At 34.0% G+C, this 12,497-nt stretch overlaps 1 pseudogene; it reads left to right on the forward strand.

Moving 5' to 3' along the window:
• Nucleotides 1-1,003: 1,003 nt before the first annotated feature.
• On the forward strand, nt 1,004-1,799 carry LOC118009665 (annotated as a pseudogene).
• The last annotated feature ends 10,698 nt before the right edge of the window (nt 1,800-12,497 follow it).

Genomic DNA, 12,497 nt, shown 5'->3' on the forward strand with positions numbered 1-12,497 from the left:
AATAATACTGTGAAAATGTTGCAAAGTTATATATGAACCTAAAAATTTACTTATGGAAACACTCTACTCATTGCTTCATTGAATGACCGAGGATCATATATAATGCAATAGTGCAATTGCTAAGAGCAGGACTAATCAAATTAAAGTTTAAGACTATTGACTGTCAATTTGTTTTAACACTTTCATTATAGAAAAGGTCTTCAACTTGGTAACTCTACTTTAAAATGAAAACAAACTGATGCGTTGCTATATGTTTAAATTAAGCTTGTTATTTTGGCCTTGACACATCCAAAATAAGAACATTATTCAACGTGAGCACAACTTGTATGCATATCAGCTAGAACTATTGGAGCTTAGTGTCCTCTGTAGACATTGAACACAATTACTTGATGAGTGGAAAGGCGGTTGTTTTTCATTGACTTGAAAGGGCATATGCAATAATTAAAATTTTGTTTAAAAAACTGACTTTGCCCTTTTGAACCTGGCTTGAGAAAATGACTAAAGCAGTCTTCAATGGAATTGCATTTGGACACCCTCAGCTAGACCTTAGAGAAAGTTCCTCTGTTCCTTTGTATTTGACAAGCATTTGACAATTGAACTGAAGAAACTTTTCTATTACACATAGGTTTTTTTTTGTTCACATTTGCAGAAGATGATGAATGCAAAGCAGAAGTAATAATATTCATTTTTTGGCCTTTTGACTAAGATCAAGTGCAAAGCAGAAGTAATACATATCACTTGCTAAATTTCAAGTCTTTTGTTACAATTTACCCGATTCTTCTGTTTTTACAGAAATATAAAAGAGAAGTCAGGCTGCTCCACACTACCTTACCACCACCATTACCATTTGTATATTAGTGAATCAAACGCAGCATTTTGTTTCTAGGTTTTAAAACCTGAGAGTAATAATGCACAATTTCAAATTATTTAATCGAGAAGGCTTTTGCTAAATAATTTCTAAATAGTCTATGTAAAGTTCTCTCCATTCATGGGGACTTTAAAAATGGTCAGTAAAATTAACTGTCAGTCCACTGTAGTCATCATCGCTGATAGCTTAGAACAAACACCACAGGAAGCATTTCATGTTGTGGAAAAAAATCAGAATGCATGACCATACAATTACAAAGTCGAAAGGTCTCTACACATTTAGGTAACTTCAAAAAATTGAATATTTCTAAACTTGTCATGTACAGCAAGAGTTTCCTGAACGCCTAATGACCTGATAATATCGAAAGCTTCCAAGGCTGTAAAGGTACTATTTAGAGTGATAGCAGGGAGTTGCTCCTTATTGTCAGATTCATGTGTTTCAGAAAAACTACTTTGGCTGTCTTCTCTGCACGAGGAGCAGCTCTTCTGCCACAGCTCCTCATCCCCTGAAAATATACACCTGTGCGAAGTTCTTCTCCACGCCCTTCCTGGTCAGGAGCACCTCTCAGCTGTGGAGCCAATCAATCACTGTAGTGGTTCTAAAACTGCCAAAGACAGATGAGAGCCTCAGCAGTTTGGCAGCCCCATGTCCCCTGACCTCACTAACTCCTCAACGCAACTCCTGAACCAGTGCCATTTCAAGGGACATTGACATTGCAGCCAAGTTCACTGGGGCTGGGGCTGTCATGGCAGGGATGGCTGGCTCTGGGCCTGGAATTGGGACTGTGTTTGGGAGCCTCATCATTGGCTATAAGAGGAGCCCTTCTCTGAAGCAATAGCTCTTCTCCTAAGCCATTCTGAACTTTGCCTTCTCTGAGGCCATGGGGCTATTTTGCCTGATGGTGACCTTTCTCATTCTCTTCACCATGTGAAGGAGCTGTCTCCACCTCCAATGTCTTTCCCGCATGTCTCATTTTCCCTGTATGTTCCTTTTTTCTAAACCTCCCCAGGGAGACTGGGGAAAGTAGTTGGCTCAGTTTGACAAGAGGAAGAAATAACAATGTATTAATAAGAAAAAGAAAAAAGAAAAACTACTTTCATTTTTCTGACACATAGAAGTTATGAAGCAAACCATGAGAGTCTCTTAACTATAGAGAACAAATAGAGGATGGAGGGAGGTGGCTGGGGCATGGGCTAAATGGGTGATGGGCATTAAGCCGGGCACTTGTGTTGAGCACTGGGTGTTGTATGTAAGTGATGAATCACTAAATTCTACACCCGAAACCAATTTTACCATATATGTTAACTAACTTATATTTAAATAAAAACTTGAAGTTAAAATAAAAGAAGTTATGGACTCTAAAAGTGAAATCAGAAAGGAGACAAAACTTATTAGGAGGTTTTATTATTTCATATCAAAGTCATGTTAGTTCTTTTTTCACCAGTAAGAAGATTTCAGGAGTGTCGATGCAATATAGTTATTTTAAAAATGAAATTTAGGAACTATGTGCTCATCAGTAAATGAACAGAGAAGCAGAAAAAAATTATAGACACCATTTTTTAGCATGGGTACTCACTGACAGATGGGTCATACAATAGTGTAAAGCCTAAGAACAGTGGATACAGAGATTATGCCTGATAGTTCAGATTCTATCTTGCTTTTCCTTTTTTCTGTAGTGAATCTTTCTCTGTCCTCTTTCTTTTCAGCTACTTGATAAACCTCCTAAAATCCTTTACATTTAAAGTTAAGTATTTGCTCATATTAAAACATTTCCAGAAGCCCCCAGAAGTGTTAATGCTGTTTTGAATATTGAATTAAAGCTATGATGATTTATTTTCAACTTTGAATTCTTCAGTGTTAGATGCACACTGTCTCTCACACACACACTCAACTTTGTAATACAGGAAAAAAAAATGGATGGATGGATGTGGTGGTGAGAGCCAGTAGAGATTGCTTGATGTCCTTCCTTTATGGCCACTCAGTATCCATGTAAACCCCTCTATCCATTATAAACTTCCATACAAGTATATCAACAGCATCATGCTTATGCCTCATAGGATGCGACTATCCACATACAAACGAAGTACTCATCTTCCCTGAAAGAGATAATAAGGTCGTATTAGTTATTATATTTTTCTGAATAAAGTTAATTTATTTTCTAGACTATTTGCAATGCTACCTCCATATTCTGTAAAGGTCAAATATTATACTTTAGCATCATTACAAGACCTTCCCATTATAGGACCATAATTAAAAAGCTGTGAAGTAGGGCGCGCAGTGGCTCAGTCTGTTAAACATCTGCCTTCAGCTTAGGTCATGATCCCAGGGTCCCCTCCCCCAAGCAGGGAGCCCACTTCTCCCTTTCGCTCTGTCCCTCCCCTCTGCTCATGCTCCCTCTCTCCCTCTCTCTCGCCCACCCTCTCTCAAATAAATTAAATCTTTAAAAATAAATAAATAAAAAGCTGTGATGCTCACTCTCCTTTAATGGTAACTCAAAAGTGGTATGTATTTACCAGAGCTACATTATATATGTAGCTGATTATATATGCAAGTAATATAATAATAGGCCCCCCATCCAGGACACTATGGTTAATTACACCACCATTATATATCCCTGTAGATCAAAACATTGCAATTGTCACTCTGGTCTTATGCCCTCCACAGTCACTATTATCTGCCACTCCAGAATTCAAGTCATACTCACTGAAATGAAAGAGTGAAGCTCAATGGAAACATTGCCATCGACATCCCAGGCCTGCAAAGAGTAGACATCACAGAGCCATATAAGGATATTGGAACTCTTCTTTTCAAGACATTTCAAACATTTTCAAAATAGTGACCTTTAAGTCTTCCCATGGGACATATTAGTCATGATAAATTTACATCAAGATGGCTATCTCCCTAGATGTTTGAATTCCTTCTTCCACAGACTAAGCAAATTCTGGCAATGAATCTCATAATGTAGGCCAGCGTTGAGACCAGATTTCAGTCAACCAACCAAGAAAAATGTTAAAGCCACTATAAGTTGCTTGAGTTAACCATTGAATCAGAATCTCTGTTACATGCTCTACAAAATTTGTAGAGACAAATTGTGCTTGATGTAATGTTATGTTTGTCTTACTTGATCAAGTACCTTTAGGATCCATCCTCACAAATAATGCCTGGGTTTCTGATAATGCAAAATTAGCAAAAAATTGTAAATCCTTTAGTGTATAAGCAATCAAGTATATTGTTCTTTATATTTGTTACCAAGGGGCATTTGTAGATCTCCTCTAGTAATGGATATAAAAAGGAAGGGGACTATGGTATGGAGATTAGAGAATAAATATACCATATATAGCAACTGCCTAAGATAAGATTATAACAGAAGTTTTAAGCAGAGCATAGCTAGTATGTTGCCAAGGGTAGGAGGGACTGCTTCTACTAGTTAGAAAGCCTTGAAGGTTTTGAAAGATCTTTAGAGTCAATGAAATCTACCTGAATGTCTTCAATTCCTATATGCAGGTCTCCAATTTTTACCAAATAATATTTCACATAAGTCACTGGGTGAGGCTCTGAACTCTACTTCTGTTGCAAGATTATATTTTGATTTTATTTAGTGTCGTCACAGAAACTAACTTGTTCTCTGATCAGACCTTGATCTGAGTGTTTAACAATCTGACCTCATGACGTTATTTTTCAGTAACCTCTCCGGTAGAGTCAGAAGTAGTCAACACATCCCATCATTCCTATAGGCCTCACCCACCATAACAAACAGTTAAGTGCAGTCTTACCTTCACTGATCACTTCATCTTAAGCAACAGGTGATAGCTTAAGAAAGCATTTGCCTTTGCATGGTGTGGATTACTTGTGTCTCAGTTTTCCATTTTCTGAGGAAAATCAGGTTGTATAACAATTTTCAAATTTATAGGTTTAGTGTTCTATGCCCTGGAGCCACTCCTTGTAGTACATGTACAAGTAAAGGAAGTCAGACTAATCATCCCTATATCATCATCTAAGATGGAGCAATCTGAATGGTTTCTTTTTTGAAAATGATTTTCTTCATAGAAATTATGTGTGTGTGTATACATATGAAGATGTTTTGCAAGATGTAAAGCAGAAAAAAACCCCTCTATATTGCATGATTATAGCTCAGTACTAGAAGCTTCTCAAATTCTTTGAAAAATTACAATTAATTCCTGTTTTGAAGCATATTGTGGATACAATCATTGTAGAAGGAAGACATTGCTTCTCAAGAAAACTTTTAAAAAATTACATATATAATTGGCATTGCATTGGAAAAGGAAGATTGAGTAAAATCACTATGAAAAGTAATTGTTTTTAAAGTTAAGTAATAGAAAAAACTAAACAAAATATATATTTTCCTGTCATGCAAAACAATTTAGTCTCTAAATGTCATTGCTGACAATAAAAGTACTTTTAAGGTTAGTAGACAGCTCTGCTTTCATAAAAACATGGGTAAATTTTAAAGAAAATAAAAGGAATCTGTAGAATTCCCTGCAAAACTAAGAGTATTGGTATCCAAACGTCTATGAAATGTTTAATGTCAAGAAGCACTACAAACAGATAAATATGGATTTCCCAGTAATGTCAAAGTAGCACTATGCACAATTTTAATTTACTATGACATGTTCCAGTAAGTATGGCCACTATGCTTTGGAGAGTGATATCTGTCCAATAATTATCTCACTTTTGTTTATTAAACGTTTGCCTTATTTTGGTTTTTATTACACATATGTGTGTATATTTTTCCCTATTATTCTCTATTCTATTGTTATCTTAGTCTTTCCTGTTATCTTCTTTGTCTATTTCCACTAGATTATTTTTTCAAACATTCTCTTTATAGTGTTTTTAACTCACTTTATTCCTATATAGATAAGGGATTTGACAAAAGTGTATGGAATGATCAAAGTTAGTAAGATAGCTTTAGATGCCATGAGTGATGCAAAGATATGTGAATTCTCTCCCCTCCCTCCATAAAGACATGCAATTTAGAAGGGGAATGAGATGAATAAAATAAGTACTATAATACAGATTTGAATAAAGTAATTGTCTTAAGGCTAAAAAAGAAAGATATTTTTTAAATGTTTTAGTCCAACCTTTTCCTAACCAACAGGAAAATTCTTAGTAAATATTTTGTAGTTACAAAAATATTTTGTAGCCCTTAGTAGATATTTTGTCTCAGTATTGCATAGGACACTCCAAGTTCGTTGATTATAATCATTTAAAAATCTCTTACTATATGAAACTGAAGCCTGCCTCCTTGTTTTATCTTATGATGGATAGATACCATGGGCAAAGGTTTTTAAAGAGGGAACAGCAATACTCAACCACAAAGGCTGAAAAACACAAGGATTCTTTAGTAATGGAAAAATTCAGTTAAACAGTGGAGGTAAATGTGGTATAGAGACAAATGTAGTGATAATGATATGTATCAAGAACTTCAGAATTTTAACAACTTTTTGCAAACATTTAATCTAATGAGTATGGAAACAAAAAAAAGTATGAGTCCACTGGTAATAGATAAATCATCTAACGTCATAGTTTGCAAATTATCTGGAGATCTGCCACTTATTAGCTGTGCTTCATTGAAAAAAAAAATCCCTTGTTCTCTGCGTCTGTTTTCTTACTTGTAATAAAAGATGGGTTTTTTAATTTATTTTTATTTTTTAAAAAATGTTGAATATCTATCTAAACAAGAGCTTTTAAGAATTAAATGACATGTTATATTTGAAAGTAAGTACTACATAAAGTATTTTATTATACAATTTCAAATTGTTATTTTATATACATGATTCATAAGATATTACCACTAAAATGTGATTATAAAACTTGGCATTGTACATTTTACTGAGGAGGCAATCAAAAATATTTGTTGCTTTGACTTCAGTTAGTGATTTCTCTGCAGGTAACAAACAAAATGTATTCTGTAATATATTTATTGGGAGTACAAAATGCAAGGACTATAAAGCAATCTACCATTTATGGTTAGAATTGATTAACATTTATGAGTATATTTTTCAGCTCAGCTCCATAGTACAAACTTTAAAATATTTTTTAAAGAATTGTAAAGAATTTTGTAAATGTTGGAAAAGTGGCCAAAATGTATAAGTTCTTGATTTAAAAGGAAAAAAAAAAACAACACTTCAAAAGCATCGTCAGTTGTTCTTATTGTTTTGATGTTCTATTCTCTTTTTTGTGCCAAAAAAGAGAAACCTTAGGAGTAAATAATAAGAGTTTATATATACAAATCACTTTGATATTAGTCTTTAGTGCTAAAGACAAAATAGAGGAAATTGGTTAAAATGCACACAAAAGTATTTAGATTAAGTAAAATAGTTATTAATTTGAAAGTGTGATCTCTTTTTTTTAAAGATCTTCTTTAATTTCTTTTATTAATATTTTATAGTCTGGGGTATAAAAGTGTTGCATTTCTTTTCTTTTAATTGAAATATGATTAACATACAGGGTTATGTTAGTTTCAGGTGTACAATACGATTCAGCATTTCTATACAGTACTTAGTGCTCATCACAATAAGTGTACTCTTAATCCCCTTGCATTTCTTTCTTTTAATTATGTTATATTAATAACCATACATTAATCATTAGTTTTTGATGTAGTGTTCCATGATTCACTGCTTGCATATAACACCCAGTGCTCCATTCAGTATGTGCCCTCCTTAATACCCATCACCAGGCTAATCCATCTCCCCACCCCCCTCCCCTCTAGAACCCTCAGTTTGTTTCTCAGAGTCCATAGTCTCTCATGGTTCATCTCCCCCTCTGATTTCCCCCCTTTCATTTTTCCCTTCCTGCTATCTTCTTTTTTTTTAACATATAATGTATTATTTGTTTCAGAGGTACAGGTCTGTGATTCAGCTGTCTTGCACACTTCACAGCGCTCACCATAGCACATACCCTCCCCAGTGTCTATCACCCAGCCACCCCATCCCTCCCACCCTCCACCACTCCAGCAACCCTCAGTTTGTTTCCTGAGATTAAGAGTTCCTCATATCAGTGAGATCATGTGATACATGTCTTTCTCTGATTCACTTATTTCGCTCAGCATAATACCCTCCAGTTCCATCCACATGGTTGCAAATGGCAAGATTTCATTCCTTTTGATGGCTGCATAACATTCGATGGTATATATATATATACCACATCTTCTTTATCCATTCCTCTGTCATGGACATCTTGGCTCTTTCCATAGTTTGGCTATTGTGGACATTGCTGCTATAAACATCTCTAGGTAAGGTGTGAATTACACATAACAAAATCTGAAAGGGGAATTTTTGTTTCTGATCAACAGAATTTTAAGCTAAGAAACATAGAGAAATGGACTCATAAAATTAAACATGTGAGTGGGGAACAGGAATTGAAAAGAAATGAGGGGCACCTGGGTGGCTCAGTCAGTTAAGCATCTGACTCTTGATTTCAGCTCAGGTCATGATCTCAGCGTTGTGAGATCCAGCCCTGCATCAAGCTCTGTGTTGGATGTGAAGCCTGCTTAAGATTCTCCCTCTGCCCCTTCTCTCTCCCTCTCTCTGTTTCTCAAAATGAATAAATCAATACATAAATAAATTTTAAAAAATGAAGATTGTGACTAAATTTTTTTGATGAAAATAACAGGAAAAAAGGTAAAATCTTTTATATTCCAGATGTCAATATTTCTTTGTATGGGGTTTTTAACAAAAGAAATATTACAACGACTTCATGGAAAATAAAAATTGTTGGCATTTATTAGAGTCATCTGACATACTACGCACTTCACATATCTGTAATTATATGAATAGTATGTACTAATAAACACATACATGCATATATATACAAAATACACACATTAGAATTCAGTAACTTAGCATTCACACCTAGGTAAGAGCTGATGCCAAAACTCATGGGTCCATCCACCAGGTAAGTCTTGCAAATGATTCTAATATATGAATTCATAACAGAAATATGATAATAGAAAATGAATTTTCTTCCAAGAATAACTCATCCATTATTTGCAGTGAGGGCATGGAAGTAAAAAATTATAGATAGATAGGTAGATAGATAGATAGATAGATACATACATACATACATACATACATACTTAGATAGATACATAGATAGATGATAGAGAAATCCATAGACATAATGCATTCTAAAAGTTATTTCAAAGGAAAGAAGAAAAAGTGTAGGTAAGAATTATAGAACTATTAACATGTGACCACAGTACAGTGTGCTTAGATTGGTAGAGTGTGTGCCTTTCTACCACAGTTAAAAATATGTATGTAAAATATGTTTTTGAAAAAAAGGGAGTTTTCAAAAATCTGCATGTTCTGTAACAGTTTCAACAAGGTAAAAACAAAATTTGCGACATTACTAAATTAAATAAATTGTACTTTGTAAAAAGGCAAAAATTATAATAGTGGACAGTTATACATTGGACTTAGTTATGACCAAAAATACAGAACAGACTAGTGATAAAGAAGTGAAATAAATGCACAAAGTAATAGTCATATACCATAGAAGTTATAAGAGTAAAATTAAGAAATCTTCAACAAACAAAGTATTCCCCTATTTAATTGAGCACAAGAGCTTTCTAAAGATTCAGATAAAACTGTCTGACTTTATCTAAGGAGGTTTTTTTTTTTTGTAATTTCAAAAGGAAATAAGGTATGTTAAAACACTAATAACTGACTATAACTTACAAATGTCTACAGATATAAAATGTGACATGGATGTCATCCTGTAAGTCATGTATCCATGTTACTATAAATTCACTACTCTTAAGATCAAATCTTGGGGCGCCTGGGTGGCTCAGTTGGTTAAGCGACTGCCTTCGGCTCAGGTCATGATCCTGGAGTCCCGGGATCGAGTCCCACATCGGGCTCCCTGCTCGGCAGGGGGTCTGCTTCTCCCTCTGCCCTCTTCCCTCTCGTGCTCTCTGTCTCTCATTCTCTCTCTCTCAAATAAATAAATAAATAAATAAATAAATAAATAAATAAATCTTTAAAAAAAAAGATCAAATCTTCAAAAACTATATGTAGATCATATGACGAGCAATAAAACAAAAACAAAACAAACATGTAAGTTTACCTAGAATAAAACTAGAAAGAATCTTCTGAGGCTTTAATAAACTGTTACATAAAGGAATGTCATCTAATTTAGAAATGCATATTTTTAGAGAGGAATGGTAAGGATTTGTGACTTCTGGGTGGATGATAAGAATAGCAAGAAGTCTTCCAAAAACTTTACACTGCAAAACGATTTTCAGATTGTTGTATGTGCAAAGCCAAACTTATACCATTTGGAGAATGAAGTTAACAAACATTAATGACACTGATCTAATTTTGAATTAATTCCAGGGATTGTTTAATAGCATTATACAAGAAATATAATGCTTTTTACATTTTCATATGCTGATGGACTCCAATAGGCATTTTGAAACAGACAAGAAAGAAATTTAAAAAGCACAATCCTCTTTTTATCACTATAGTGCAGCAGAAAATTCAGCACTTAGTAAGTTACTATAAGACATTAAACACTCAAGTCAGACAATTGATTAATCAAGGTGGCTAGCCAGTGGTAACAAGTCTCAAATATATAAAGGGTCAACTCAAGACCAGTCTGCCTCTTGCTCATGTAACAACGGTGAGCAGATAAACAGGTCCACGTGGCAGGTCTTCTCTATAGTTATTCAGGGACCCTAGCCTCTGCCCTCTTCAACAGGTGACATTTAAGGTTTCCGTAGTCTTCTCCATCCCACAGAACTGATTTTATGGGTCAGAGGAAAACTCCCATTAGTGAGTGGGAGCTGAAGGCAGATTCCTGGATACTATTCAAAGATGATGGGGCCTGGAACTTCAGTCTTGACAAGGATGAAACAAGCCCCATATATACTGAGTACAAGAGGTAGATGCACTCTGGGTGAAGACTGGGATTAGTACTACATTTATGCACAAGTGAAAAGAAGCAAAAGAAGATCCAACTATGTCCTCAGATTTGGGTCTACAATTCACAATTTGCCTTGAGAAAAGGGAAAAAACAGAACTAATTTTATACCCAGAAGCCTAGCGACTCTGTACCATTGAATATTATTATGCAGTCTCCTTGAAGGTATCTACAAAGCAATATTGCTTCTGTAGTGTAGTCTCTAGGAAGTAGCTGAGGTGTGAGACAACTGCAAAAATGTTTGAAAGAAAGAATGAATATAAAGAAAGAAAAACTTACATGAAATGTGGACCCGCAGAACAAAATTACAACATACAGAAAGAAACCCAAAGCCATGGAGAAAAACAAACAACAAACATAAATTTCACAATGTTGAGTTAAAAATACCAGAATGCTCTGAAGATATTAAAATAAGTGTACTTTTAAAGCTCAGAGTGACTATGAAGGACATAGTACCCATAAAACAAGATCAGAAAATAAGAAAAAGAAAAAAATTGTTGAAATGGAAAACTGCAGATATTGAAATGAAAATAAGAGGAAAAGATAAATAGTAGTCTGAGAACAGGGAAAGAGAGAATTAATGAATCAAAATTTAGAATTGAGATAGTTGTCCAAGACATTATGAAATGAAAAATATAGAAGATAAATTGAGGAGCTATGAATTACATATGATGAAATTTCCAGTAGAAGAGAATGGAACAGTTGGGAGAGCATTCAAATTCAAATAAACAATGCTTCAGGATTTTCTTTTTTTTTTCAGAATTTTCTGTAATTAACAAAAAATACATTAGAATGAAAATATATTCCACTGCTGAATGAGACAAACAAACATAAGGATAAAAAACTGAGGAAAAATAGATTATAAAATAAATCTCAAAGAAAATGGGAAAATACTAAAAACTATCAGAATTATAAATCTGTAATCTGAAGTAGGGCATTCTATCAGAACAATAGATACAATAAGTCACCACAGTGAGAGAAAATAAATCCCAGTATTTGCCTCATATCCAGATAAGCTAATATTATTGAGAAAGAAAACAATCAAAACATTTTCACCAATAGTGTTTATAATTCTAGACATTCATTGCAAATTTACTGAATAATGTACTCAGGCAAGAAAAAATGCAAACCCACTAAAAAGTGTGGAGCAAACAATAATAATGAGCAAAAATATAAATAAAACATCTCAATAAATTAGATTATGTATTGAAAGCTTATAAAATAAATGACTATTTTTGTTTGTTTTGAAACAAAGTAGAAATGCAATTTTGCAAAACAAAAACTTCGATCAGTGGGGAATATTCAGAGACATTTTATAACATGCTAACCTCTTGAACATGGATGAGTTAGAAAAATACAAAAAATAAAGTAAGTATGTTTAAAATGTAAGAAAAAATAGTAAGAGTATACACATAGAGTATACAGTTTTCCATCATGGTAAAAATGAAAGAAAGGATTAACTAATTTTTAATCCAACAAGACACAGAAAAAAGGAAGAACAAAACTTCCTTTGTAGTGTTCTGCTTTCTTTGGACAAAAACTGTATATATTTTTATCAAACACTTGAGAATGTCAATATCAATTATAGAAGAGTTATTAGAGAAATTTCTAATATCCAAACAATTAGAATCAAAGACATATTTGTAAGCTAAAATGTACAAAGCCAATAACTTAATCAGAGCAAAACAGT

This window comes from Mirounga leonina, unplaced genomic scaffold (assembly GCF_011800145.1).
Source record: "Mirounga leonina isolate KUSES-001 unplaced genomic scaffold, KU_Mleo_1.0 Mir_127, whole genome shotgun sequence".
NCBI lineage: Eukaryota > Metazoa > Chordata > Mammalia > Carnivora > Phocidae > Mirounga > Mirounga leonina.